General features: G+C 48.0%; 1 protein-coding gene across 2 annotated transcripts in view; it reads left to right on the top strand.

Moving 5' to 3' along the window:
* LOC114442505 (storkhead-box protein 2-like) overlaps window positions 1–12,336 on the top strand; it is a 49,027-nt gene that overhangs the window by 10,808 nt on the left and 25,883 nt on the right. The gene's annotated exons all lie outside the window — the stretch shown is intronic.

Here is a 12,336-nt window from a genome sequence, read left to right as displayed (position 1 = left end):
TTCAACAGCCACACCATCTGTTAACCTTTGAATTTGCTGTTTCAGTTTTTGTTGTGTCTGTTCTTTTTCTAACTTCGTTCGGTGTTTCACTATGGGAAAACGCCTTGGGCGTGATCAACTACGGAAGCTCCAATGACATCACGTCTGTCTGTGACAGACCGGTCGAGCCGTACTCGGGGCCCCGCCCCCCTCTATTAACACGGCCGACCAACCCCTCATTCTCGCTTTCTTCCACGTGAGAAACTACTTGCTCCCTCAGCGCGTTCCAGGCTAGGGGCTAGCTGCTTAACAGTTCACAAGCGTCCCGTCAAGGAGTACGTTGCCGAACGCAGTTTCCAACCTAGTCCGGATTGTGCTGAGTAAGTACTTCGTGAGAAGTATTTCGGATAGCTGCACAGTAGGAACAGTGTCCGCGTCAGGGCGAGCTGTTCCCGTGGTTGACTAGTGTAATTGCTAGCTGGCTTGTTCTGTGTAGCTAAAGCTAACGCGTCAAGGCGAGCTTAATTGGTGCTAGTGGGGTAGCATTAGGTTGTTACCTGTACTGGTTACCCGAGTGAAGCTAACGTGTCACGACGAGCTAGCTCTTACATCTGCTAATAGCAGGGTTTAGCCTCGCTGCTAGCATTGGTGTGGTTCAAGACTAACGTGTTGTGACGAGTCTAGTCCGATAGCTTGTCGTGGCCTATCTCCCTTTCCACTAGAATGTCTACGGCCGTCACCCCCGCCAAAGGGTCGGAACCGAAGGCTAAAGAGGCTGCATCCCGCTACTGAGGTTGTTCCACCAATGTACAGCGACTTATATGAAGTCTGCAAACGGGCTGCAGCCAAGCTGGGAATTCCATGGCCTGCAGCCCAGGGTGCTGAGGGAACGGAGCGGGACCTGTATGATGGTAAGAGGCTCCCGCCAGCCCAGCCCTCACCCAAACAGCTCTTACCAGCAGTGCCTGCCTGTATGAAGGAGATGAAGCGTTACTGGCCCAGTCCCTTCAGGAGCAAACTCCCAACCAGGGGTTGTTCTAAGCTGGAGATCCAGGGGATGGGTGAGCTGGGGCTGGCCGAACCCCCGGCGGTGGAGCCTTCAGTGGCATACCACCTCCATCCCAATCGCCGATCAGTCTCAGCTTCTTCCAGTATCTCTCTGCCTAGTAAATCAGATCGCCTAACCGCATCTATTTACCAGAGGATGTACAAATATGCAGCTCAGTCAGTGTGCTCCCTCAACGCTGTCACACTGCTGTCAGCTTATCAGGCTGAGATACTGGAGGAGATGGGCCGTCAGCTGGATTCACAGGCTCCCAACCCTCTCCTCTGGGATGAGATCTGTGTGGTGATCTTCTCCTACGCTCCTCCAGGGGAGCAGTGCAGGGATGTGGCCGTGTCATGGGGCTAGCAGTCACAGGTGAGAGAGCCCTATGGCTGAATTTGTCTGGCTTGAGTGATTCTCAGAAAGCTGAGATCATGGATGCAGCATATGACCCCACCAAGGGTCTCTTTGGCCCAGCTCTGGAGAAGATGAGAGAGACGAGCACTCGCAGGAAGCAGGAGGGAGAAGCCTTCGACCTCTGCTTACCACGTAAACCCCAGCCACATCCATCACAGCCTCCCAGTGCTGGCTTTGCAGCTACAGCAGTGAGAGCAAAACACAGCGGCCCTAGAGCACAGCAGCCCGGGCCAGCTCAGCGGACAGGCCACCAGCCTAAGGTGGATAACTCAAGGCCATGGGGTAAACATTCCTTTGCAGCAGTGGCTGCCAGGAATAGACCGTCTTCCCACCCCGGGGAAGGGAAGAAGAAGCGTGCTACCTAGCACAGTCCCCACAATCCCCAAAACTGTAGCCCCCAATTACAGGCTACAGTTTGCTGTGAAACCACCCAAATTCAACGGCGTGTTAGCCTCTGTGGCGGGCGGAGCGTCAGCTCAGGTCCTGGAAGGAGAGATTGTGTCTTTATTAAACAAACACGCAATCGCACGAGTTCCGAACGAGGAAATGCATTAGGGTTCATCCCTGCGGCCCATTTTGGACCTCCGTGTTTTGAACAGTCACTTACGAAAGTACACGTTCAGGATGCTAACACACAAAGTTCTGTGCCGCTCGATCCGTCCAAACGACTGGTTTGTGACGATCGATCTAGTGGACGCGTATTTTCACATTGCCATTTATCCACCACACAGAAAATTTCTCAGGTTTGCTTATCAAGGGGCGGCCTACGAGTTTCAGACAATCCCATTCGGCCTTTCTTTGGCTCCGAGGGTATTCAGCAAGTGTGTGGAAGCGGCGCTGTTTCCATTAAGGAACAGCGGCATCAGAATATTTTCATACATAGACTATCTCATATGATCTCACTCACAGGAGCAGGTGATCAAAGACTCTGTTGCGGTGTTGAATCACCTCAGAGACCTCGGTTTCAGGATAAACGAGGTAAAGAGTCGCTTGGAGCCGTCTCAATGCACAGTAGTATTTGGGGCTCAACATAAATTCCCTCTCTCTTCGCGTCAGGCTGTCAGAGACGAGGGAAACGGCGTTCAGACAATGGCTTGCGCTTTTTCGATTGGGGAAAGTGGTGGCATTCAGGTTATGCCTCCGTCTTCTCGGACTCATGGCGTCAGTGATATCTGTGGTACGGTTGGGGCTGCTCATGATGAGAGATTTTCAGCGATGGGTGGCATCTCTGCATCTCTGCTCTCAGCACCATCTGAACCGCAGAGTCAAGATAACGGCGCGGTGCATTTCGGCTCTCCGGCCGTGGAGAGACCCGCCAATGCTGACGTCGGGTGTACCTTTGGGGGCGGTCTCGTCCAGGGTAACCATGACAACGGACGCTTCTCTTTCAGGGTGGGGCGCAACACTGTTGGGCATGACGGCCAACGGTGTGTGGTCTCAGCGGATGGCGCGACTCCACATAAATATGCTGGAGATGCATGCAGTGTTTTTTGCACTCAGACATTTTCTGCCTCACCTGTATGGTCATCGTGTGTTGGTGAAGACAGACAACTCCACTGTGGTGGCTTATATCAACCGCCAGGGGGGCACTCACTCTCTGCAGCTGCACAGGTTGGCTCAGAGGTTGATTGTGTGGAGCAGTGCCCGGCTCCTGTCCCTCAGAGCGACCCATGTAGCGGGGATTGAACAGGGGAGCAGACCTATTGTCCAGGGGGAACCCTCTGTACGGGGAGTGGGGGCTCCACCCGCAGGTGGTGGCACAGATTTGGCAGAGATACGGCCAGGCAGACGTAGATCTCTTCGCCTCTCAGGAAAACACTCAGTGCCGGCTGTTCTTCTCCCTGTCAGACGCAAGCGCACCACTAGGTGTGGACGCTCTGGCCCACCCCTGGCCGAATGTTCTGTTGTATGCTTTTCCGCCTCTCAGCCTGATTTCTCCAACGCTGGCCAGAGTGCGGGAGCAGGGGCCGTCTCTAATTTTGGTGGCCCCGCGGTGGCTGTCCAAACATTGGATAGCAGAGATAATTCAGCTTCTGGCAGATGAGCCATGGCCACTCCCCATACGCAGGGACCTTCTTTCCCAGGCTCGGGGAGAGATTTATCACCCTCATCTAGAACAGGTGTCTCTGTGGGCCTGGCCAGTGAGAGGTGGAACTTGAATGCGGCGGGTCTGCCTCCTGAGGTCATTGACACTATTCAGAATGCTAGAGCCTCCTCCACCCGCGCACTTTACAGTGGTAAGTGGCAGATTTTTGAAAAATGGTGCCAGGATAGGGGCACTGTCCCTTTTCAGTGTTCAGTGGTGGAGGTGCTATGTTTTCTGCAGGAATTGTTGGATAAAGGAAAAGCTTTCTCCACAATTAAGGTTTATTCGGCGGCTATTTCGGCTTGTCATGTGGGGTTTGCTGATAAGTCAGCAGGGCAACACCCTTTGGTGTGTCGCTTTATGAAGGGGGCCCGCCGCAAACTCCCAGTGTCCAGGCCACTGGTGCCTTTGTGGGATTTGTTGCTGGTACTGGATGCCCTTTCAAACCACCCTTTTGAGCCTATTGAGGTGGTGGGATTGAAATTTCTTTCAATTAAAACTGCGTTGCTTCTGGCACTGACCACTGCAAAGAGAGTGAGTGACTTACAGGCTTTGTCAGTCCATCCCTCTTGTCTGCAATTGGCCCCGGGGCGGGCTAAGGCTTGCCTACGGCCTAACCCGGCTTTTGTGCCTAAAGTACTGGAGTCTTCTTACAGATGTCCAACTTTGGAATTATTGGCTTTTCATCCTCCTCCATTCTCTTCCGAGGAGGACAAGCGACTTCACACCTTGTGCCCCGTACGGGCTCTGGGGGTGTATGTTGACAGAACAGCTGGGTTTAGGAGAACCAATCAGTTGTTTGTTTCCTGGGCCACTCCTCATAAGGGTAAGCCATTGTCCCGTCAAAGGCTGTCACACTGGATTGTAGAGGCCATTTCTGTTGCTTACAGTTGTAAGGGCTCTCAGCCTCCATTGGGAGTGCGAGCCCACTCTACCAGAAGCATGGCCTCATCATGGGCCCTATTCAGGGGAGTGTCCCTGTAATGTTGTGCATCAGTCACTGTCTCAGGCTGTGCTGGAGGCAGGTGTTACTGATCTGCGGTGAAGGTCTCTCTTTAGTCGTCGAGGGTCACGGCGTCAGGGAGCAGATGCAATTCGGGAGTGGGCTATATCTCCCATAGTGAAACACCGAACGAAGTTAGAAAAAGAACGGAGGGTTACTTGCGTAATCCCTGGTTCTTTGATAACAGAGTGAGGTGTTTCACCAACACTTCCCTCCTTGCAGGTCACAGGAAGAAATCTGCTTAGAATGAGTAGGAGGGGTTGGTTGGCCGTGTTAATAGAGGGGGGCGGGGCCCCGAGTACGGCTCGACCGGTCTGTCACAGACAGACGTGATGTCATTGGAGCTTCCGTAGTTGATCAGTTGACCGTAGTTTTCCCATAGTGAAACACCTCACTCTGTTATCAAAGAACCAGGGATTACGCAAGTAACCCTCCGTTTTACATATATACAAAATACAGTGCATATTTTGAGGGAGAGCCATGTCTATCCATAAATACACATGGTGTTTCACACATTTACAAAAACTTCTCTGGTATGCCTAGTCATTCCAAAGTATAAGTATATTAAAATTAGTTGAGACATTGAATAATTTAGGTAATTATTTATTCTTTTATTATTTATTTATAATGTTTGCATTGCCATACTATTACTATCATTTTTTTACACTGGGAACATAAAATCGCAACTGTGTGTAGAATGGACACTTCGTACAATTTTCAGATGTTTTCAATAAGTTTGGTTGTAGTAAGTAATAGTTTACAACAGTTGCAACACCCAGACTCTTCATTATATTTGACCTTAAGGGAATTTCCTGCCAAGGATCAATAAAGTTCTATTCTATTCTAAAGCTGAATAAATAACAATTTTAATTAAAGCTGCAAGCAGCATTGCGGGCCCTCGCGCACCTTGCGATCCGCGGGGTCATCGCAGTCTTCTCTCCTATGCTCTCGTCTCCTATACTCTCCTGTGCTATTCTCTCCTCCTCTCATTTCCACAGATATACAACAAACACATGTTTACAACCAAACTTTCCTGCTACCAGTAGGTGGCGCTATGACCGTATCATCCTATTAGCATATATATCTGTTTAGACTCGGCTCCATGGCAGTACTGTAAGACTTTGTCCACATTGCATAAAGTATATGGGTAGTACTGCATAAAACACAGCGAGTTCCTTTGTAATGGCGAATGGTCAACTTTGAGGCCACTCCCCCACCACACGGTAATACTTTTGAAAGAGTTTTGGAATGCGTCTATTCCCTATGGTGTCCTGAGTGGACACAGTGAATTTCAGCTGAATTGCATGAAGTATGCGAGGCATGAAAAGTTTTATAGCAGGGTCAGAAAACGGTAAAAATTACAAAAAAAAAGTCAAAATGGTGGACTTCCTGTTGGGTTTGGAGGGGGGGGTCCAAGAGACTTTTTTGTGCGTCTTGGGGTGATACACATGTGTGCTAATTCTCATGATCCTGTGTCAAACTGGCCAGCGGGGCTACGCATTAGGGCAATAAATACAGTGAGTTCCTTTGTAATGGCGAATGGTCAACTTTGAGGCCACGCCCCCGCCACACCGTCAGACTTTTGTAAGAGTTTTTGAATGCGTCTATTCCCTATGGTGTCCTGAGTGGACACAGTGAGTTTTAGCTCATTTGGATGAAGTATGCGAGGCATGAAAAGTTTTGTAGGAGGGTCACAAATCGCCAAAAATTAACAGAAATTTCAAAATTGCGGACTTCCTGTTGGGTTTGGAGGGGGGGTCCAAGAGACTTTTTTGTGCATCTTGGGGTGATACACATGTGTACCAATTTTCATGCCCCTACTCAAAACAGGCCAGGGGGGCAGGCAGAAAAACCTATGAAAACACAACATTTTGTGTAGCCAGTAGGTGGCGCTCTGTCAAAGCCTCAATATTGTTGTATAGATGTGTTTAGGGTCAGACTCTGATCATACATGTGACATTTCGTACAGATCGGACAGAAAACGAAGAAGTTATAGAGACTTTCTGTGTCCTCAGAAATGGTCAAACTTTGAGGCCACGCCCCGGCCACACCGTCAGACTTTTGTAAGAGTTTTGGAATGCGTCTATTCCCTATGGTGTCCTGAGTGGACACGGCGAATTTCAGCTCAATCCGTTGAAGTATGCGAGGCGTGAAAAGTTTGGCAGCAGGGTCACACATCGCCAAAAATGGCCACAAACCTTCAAATGGCGGACTTCCTGTTGGGTTTGGAGGGGGGGTCCAAGAGACTTTTTTGTGCGTCTTGAGGTGATACATATGTGTGCCAATTTTCATAATCCTGTGTCAAACCGTCCAGAGGGGCTACGCGTTGGGGGCGCTATAGAGCCATTTTTATATGTGCATTTCAAAAGTCAGCAAATTTCAAAATTTTTCGGGCGAATGAATTTTTCTACCAAGTTTGGTGAGTTTTTGGGCATGTTAAGGCCTCCAAAAATGCGATCTCGGAGGGGGAAAAAAAAAAAAAAACAAAAAAAATTAAAGCTGCAAGCAGCATTGCGGGCCCTCGCGCACCTTGCGATCCGCGGGGTCATCGCAGTCTTCTCTCCTATGCTCTTGTCTCCTATACTCTCCTGTGCTATGCTCTCCTCCTCTCATTTCCACAGATATACAACAAACACATGTTTACAACCAAACTTTCCTGCTACCAGTAGGTGGCGCTATGACCGTGTCATCCTATTAGCATATATATCTGTTTAGACTCGGCTCCATGGCAGTACTGTAAGATTTTGTCCACAGTGCATGAAGTATATGGGTAGTACTACATAGAATAGAGCAAGTTCCTTTGTAATGGCGAATGGTCAACTTTGAGGCCACGCCCCCACCACACGGTAATACTTTTGAAAGAGTTTTGGAATGCGTCTATTCCCTATGGTGTCCTGAGTGGACACAGTGATTTTCAGCTCAATTGCATGAAGTATGTGAGGCGTGAAAAGTTTTGAAGCAGGGTCACAAATAGGCAAAAAATGGCCAGAAAAGTCAAAATGGCGGACTTCCTGTTGGGTTTGGAGCGGGGGTCCAAGAGAGTTTTTTGTGCGTCTTGGGGTGATACACATGTGTGCAAAATTTCATGATCCTGTGTCAAACTGGCCAGCGGGGCTACGTGTTAGGGTAAAAAATACAGGGAGTTCCTTTGTAATGGCGAATGGTCAACTTTGAGGCCACACCCCCACCACACCGTCAGACTTTTGTAAGAGTTTTGGAATGCGTCTATTCTGTATCGTGTCCTGAGTGGACACAGTGATTTTCAGCTTGATTGGATGAAGTATGCGAGGCGTGAAAAGTTTTGTAGCAGGGTCACAAATCGCCAAAAATTAACAGAAATTTCAAAATGGCGGACTTCCTGTTGGGTTTGGAGGGGGGGTCCAAGAGACTTTTTTGTGCGTCTTGGGGTGATAAACATGTGTGCCAATTTTCGTGACCCTACTCAAAACAGGCCACAGGGGCAGGCAGAAAAACCTATGAAAACACAACATTTTGTGTAGCGAGTAGGTGGCGCTCTGTCAAAGCCTCAATATTGTTGTATAGATGTGTTTAGGGTCAGACTCTGATCATACATGTGACATTTGGTACAGATCGGACAGAAAACGAAGAAGTTATAGAGACTTTCTGTGTCCTCAGAAATGGTCAAACTTTGAGGCCACGCCCCGGCCACACCGTCAGACTTTTGTAAGAGTTTTGGAATGCGTCTATTCCCTATGGTGTCCTGAGTGGACACGGCGAATTTCAGCTCAATCCGATGACGTATGCGAAGCGTGAAAAGTTTGGCAGCAGGGTCACACATCGCCAAAAATGGCCACAAACCTTCAAATGGCGGACTTCCTGTTGGGTTTGGAGGGGGGGTCCAAGAGACTTTTTTGTGCGTCTTGAGGTGATACATATGTGTGCCAATTTTCATAATCCTGTGTCAAACCGGCCAGAGGGGCTACGCGTTGGGGGCGCTATAGAGCCATTTTTATATGTGCATTTCAAAAGTCAGCAAATTTCAAAATTTTTCGGGCGAATGAATTTTTCTACCAAGTTTGGTGAGTTTTTGGGCATGTTAAGGCCCCCAAAAATGCGATCTTAGGGGGGGAAGGAAAAAAAATGAAAAATAATAATCCTAAGGGTTTCAATAGGGCTCTTGCACCATTCGGTGCTCGGGCCCTAATTAAAGCTGCAAGCAGCATTGCGGGCCCTCGCGCACCTTGCGATCCGCGGGGTCATCGCAGTCTTCTCTCCTATGCTCTCGTCTCTTATGCTCTCCTGTCCTATGCTCTCCTCCTCTCATTTCCACAGATATACAACAAACACATGTTTACAACCAAACTTTCCTGCTACCAGTAGGTGGCGCTATGACCGTATCATCCCATTAGCATATATATTTGTTCAGACTCGGGTCCATAGCAGTAGTGTAAGATTTTGTCCACATTGCATGAAGTATATGGGTAGTACTACATAGAAAAGAGCAAGTTCCTTTGTAATGGCGAACGGTCAACTTTGAGGCCACTCCCCCGCCACACGGTAATACTTTTGAAAGAGTTTTGGAATGCATCTATTCCCTATGGTGTCCTGAGTAGACACAGTGAATTTCAGCTCAATTGCATGAAGTATGTGAGGCGTGAAAAGTTTTGAAGCAGGGTCACAAATAGGCAAAAAATGGCCACAAAAGTCAAAATGGTGGACGTCCTGTTGGGTTTGGAGGGGGGGTCCAAGAGACTTTTTTGTGCGTCTTGGGGTGATACACATGTGTGCTAATTCTCATGATCCTGTGTCAAACTGGCCAGCGGGGCTACGCATTAGGGCAATAAATACAGTGAGTTCCTTTGTAATGGCGAATGGTCAACTTTGAGGCCACGCCCCCGCCACACCGTCAGACTTTTGTAAGAGTTTTTGAATGCGTCTATTCCCTATGTGGTCCTGAGTGGACACAGTGAGTTTTAGCTCATTTGGATGAAGTATGCGAGGTGTGAAAAGTTTTGTAGGAGGGTCACAAAACGCCAAAAATTAACAGAAATTTCAAAATTGCGGACTTCCTGTTGGGTTTGGAGGGGGGGTCCAAGAGACTTTTTTGTGCATCTTGGGGTGATACACATGTGTACCAATTTTCATGACCCTACTCAAAACAGGCCACAGGGGCAGGCAGAAAAACCTATGAAAGCACAACATTTTGTGTAGCCAGTAGGTGGCGCTCTGTCAAAGCCTCAATATTGTTGTATAGATGTGTTTAGGGTCAGACTCTGATCATACATGTGACATTTCGTACAGATCGGACAGAAAACGAAGAAGTTATAGAGAATTTCTGTGTCCTCAGAAATGGTCAAACTTTGAGGCCACGCCCCGGCCACACCGTAAGACTTTTGTAAGAGTTTTGGAATGCGTCTATTCCCTATGGTGTCCTGAGTGGACATGGCGAATTTCAGCTCAATCCGTTGAAGTATGCGAGGCGTGAAAAGTTTGGCAGCAGGGTCACACATCGCCAAAAATGGCCACAAACCTTCAAATGGCGGACTTCCTGTTGGGTTTGGATGGGGGGTCCAAGAGACTTTTTTGTGCGTCTTGAGGTGATACATATGTGTGCCAATTTTCATAATCCTGTGTCAAACCGGCCAGAGGGGCTACGCGTTGGGGGCGCTATAGAGCCATTTTTATATGTGCATTTCAAAAGTCAGCAAATTTCAAAATTTTTCGGGCGAATGAATTTTTCTACCAAGTTTGGTGAGTTTTTGGGCATGTTAAGGCCTCCAAAAATGCGATCTCGGAGGGGAAAAAAAAAAAAAAAAAAAAAAAAAAAAAAAAAAAAAAAAAAAATAATACTCCTAAGGGTTTCAATAGGGCTCTTGCACCATTCGGTGCTCGGGCCCTAATTAAAGCTGCAAGCAGCATTGCGGGCCCTCGCGCACCTTGCGATCCGCGGGGTCATCGCAGTCTTCTCTCCTATGCTCTCGTCTCTTATACTCTCCTGTCCTATGCTCTCCTCCTCTCATTTCCACAGATATACAACAAACACATGTTTACAACCAAACTTTCCTGCTACCAGTAGGTGGCGCTATGACCGTATCATCCCATTAGCATATATATTTGTTCAGACTCGGGTCCATAGCAGTACTGTAAGATTTTGTCCACATTGCATGAAGTATATGGGTAGTACTACATAGAATAGAGCGAGTTCCTTTATAATGGCGAACGGTCAACTTTGAGGCCACTCCCCCGCCACACGGTAATACTTTTGAAAGAGTTTTGGAATGCATCTATTCCCTATGGTGTCCTGAGTAGACACAGTGAATTTCAGCTCAATTGCATGAAGTATGTGAGGCGTGAAAAGTTTTGAAGCAGGGTCAAAAATAGGCAAACAATTGCCACAAAAGTCAAAATGGCGGACTTCCTATTGGGTTTGGAGGCGGGGTCCAAGAGACTTTTTTGTGCGTCTTGGGGTGATACACATGTGTGCTAATTTTCATGAACCTGTGTACAACTGGCCAGCGGGGCTACACATTAGGGCAAAAAATACAGGGAGTTCCTTTGTAATGGCGAATGGTCAACTTTGAGGCCACGCCCCCACCACACCGTAAGACTTTTGTAAGAGTTTTGGAATGCGTCTATTCCCTGTGGTGTCCTGAGTGGACACAGTGAATTTCAGCTCAATTGCATGAAGTATGTGAGGCGTGAAAAGTTTTGAAGCAGGGTCACAAATAGGCAAAAAATGGCCACAAAAGTCAAAATGGTGGACTTCCTGTTGGGTTTGGAGGGGGGGTCCAAGAGACTTTTTTGTGCGTCTTGGGGTGATACACATGTGTGCTAATTCTCATGATCCTGTGTCAAACTGGCCAGCGGGGCTATGCATTAGGGCAATAAATACAGTGAGTTCCTTTGTAATGGCGAATGGTCAACTTTGAGGCCACGCCCCCGCCACACCGTCAGACTTTTGTAAGAGTTTTTGAATGCGTCTATTCCCTATGGTGTCCTGAGTGGACACAGTGAGTTTTAGCTCATTTGGATGAAGTATGCGAGGCGTGAAAAGTTTTGTAGGAGGGTCGCAAATCGCCAAAAATTAACCGAAATTTCAAAGTTGCGGACTTCCTGTTGGGTTTGGAGGGGGGGTCCAAGAGACTTTTTTGTGCATCTTGCGGTGATACACATGTGTACCAATTTTCATGACCCTACTCAAAACAGGCCAGGGGGGCAGGCAGAAAAACCTATGAAAACACAACATTTTGTGTAGCCAGTAGGTGGCGCTCTGTCAAAGCCTCAATATTGTTGTATAGATGTGTTTAGGGTCAGACTCTGATCATACATGTGACATTTCGTACAGATCGGACAGAAAACGAAGAAGTTATAGAGACTTTCTGTGTCCTCAGAAATGGTCAAACTTTGAGGCCACGCCCCGGCCACACCGTCAGACTTTTGTAAGAGTTTTGGAATGCGTCTATTCCCTATGGTGTCCTGAGTGGACACGGCAAATTTCAGCTCAATCCGATGACGTATGCGAGGCGTGAAAAGTTTGGCAGCAGGGTCACACATCGCCAAAAATGGCCACAAACCTTCAAATGGCGGACTTCCTGTTGGGTTTGGAGGGGGGGTCCAAGAGACTTTTTTGTGCGTCTTGAGGTGATACATATGTGTGCCAATTTTCATAATCCTGTGTCAAACCGGCCAGAGGGGCTACGCGTTGGGGGCGCTATAGAGCCATTTTTATATGTGTATTTCAAAAGTCAGCAAATTTCAAAATTTTTCGGGCGAATGAATTTTTCTACCAAGTTTGGTGAGTTTTTGGGCATGTTAAGGCCCCCAAAAATGCGATCTTAGGGGGGG

This window comes from Parambassis ranga, chromosome 10 (genome assembly GCF_900634625.1).
Source record: "Parambassis ranga chromosome 10, fParRan2.1, whole genome shotgun sequence".
Classification (NCBI taxonomy): Eukaryota; Metazoa; Chordata; class Actinopteri; family Ambassidae; genus Parambassis; species Parambassis ranga.
This window is presented reverse-complemented; position numbering and strand designations above follow the sequence as displayed.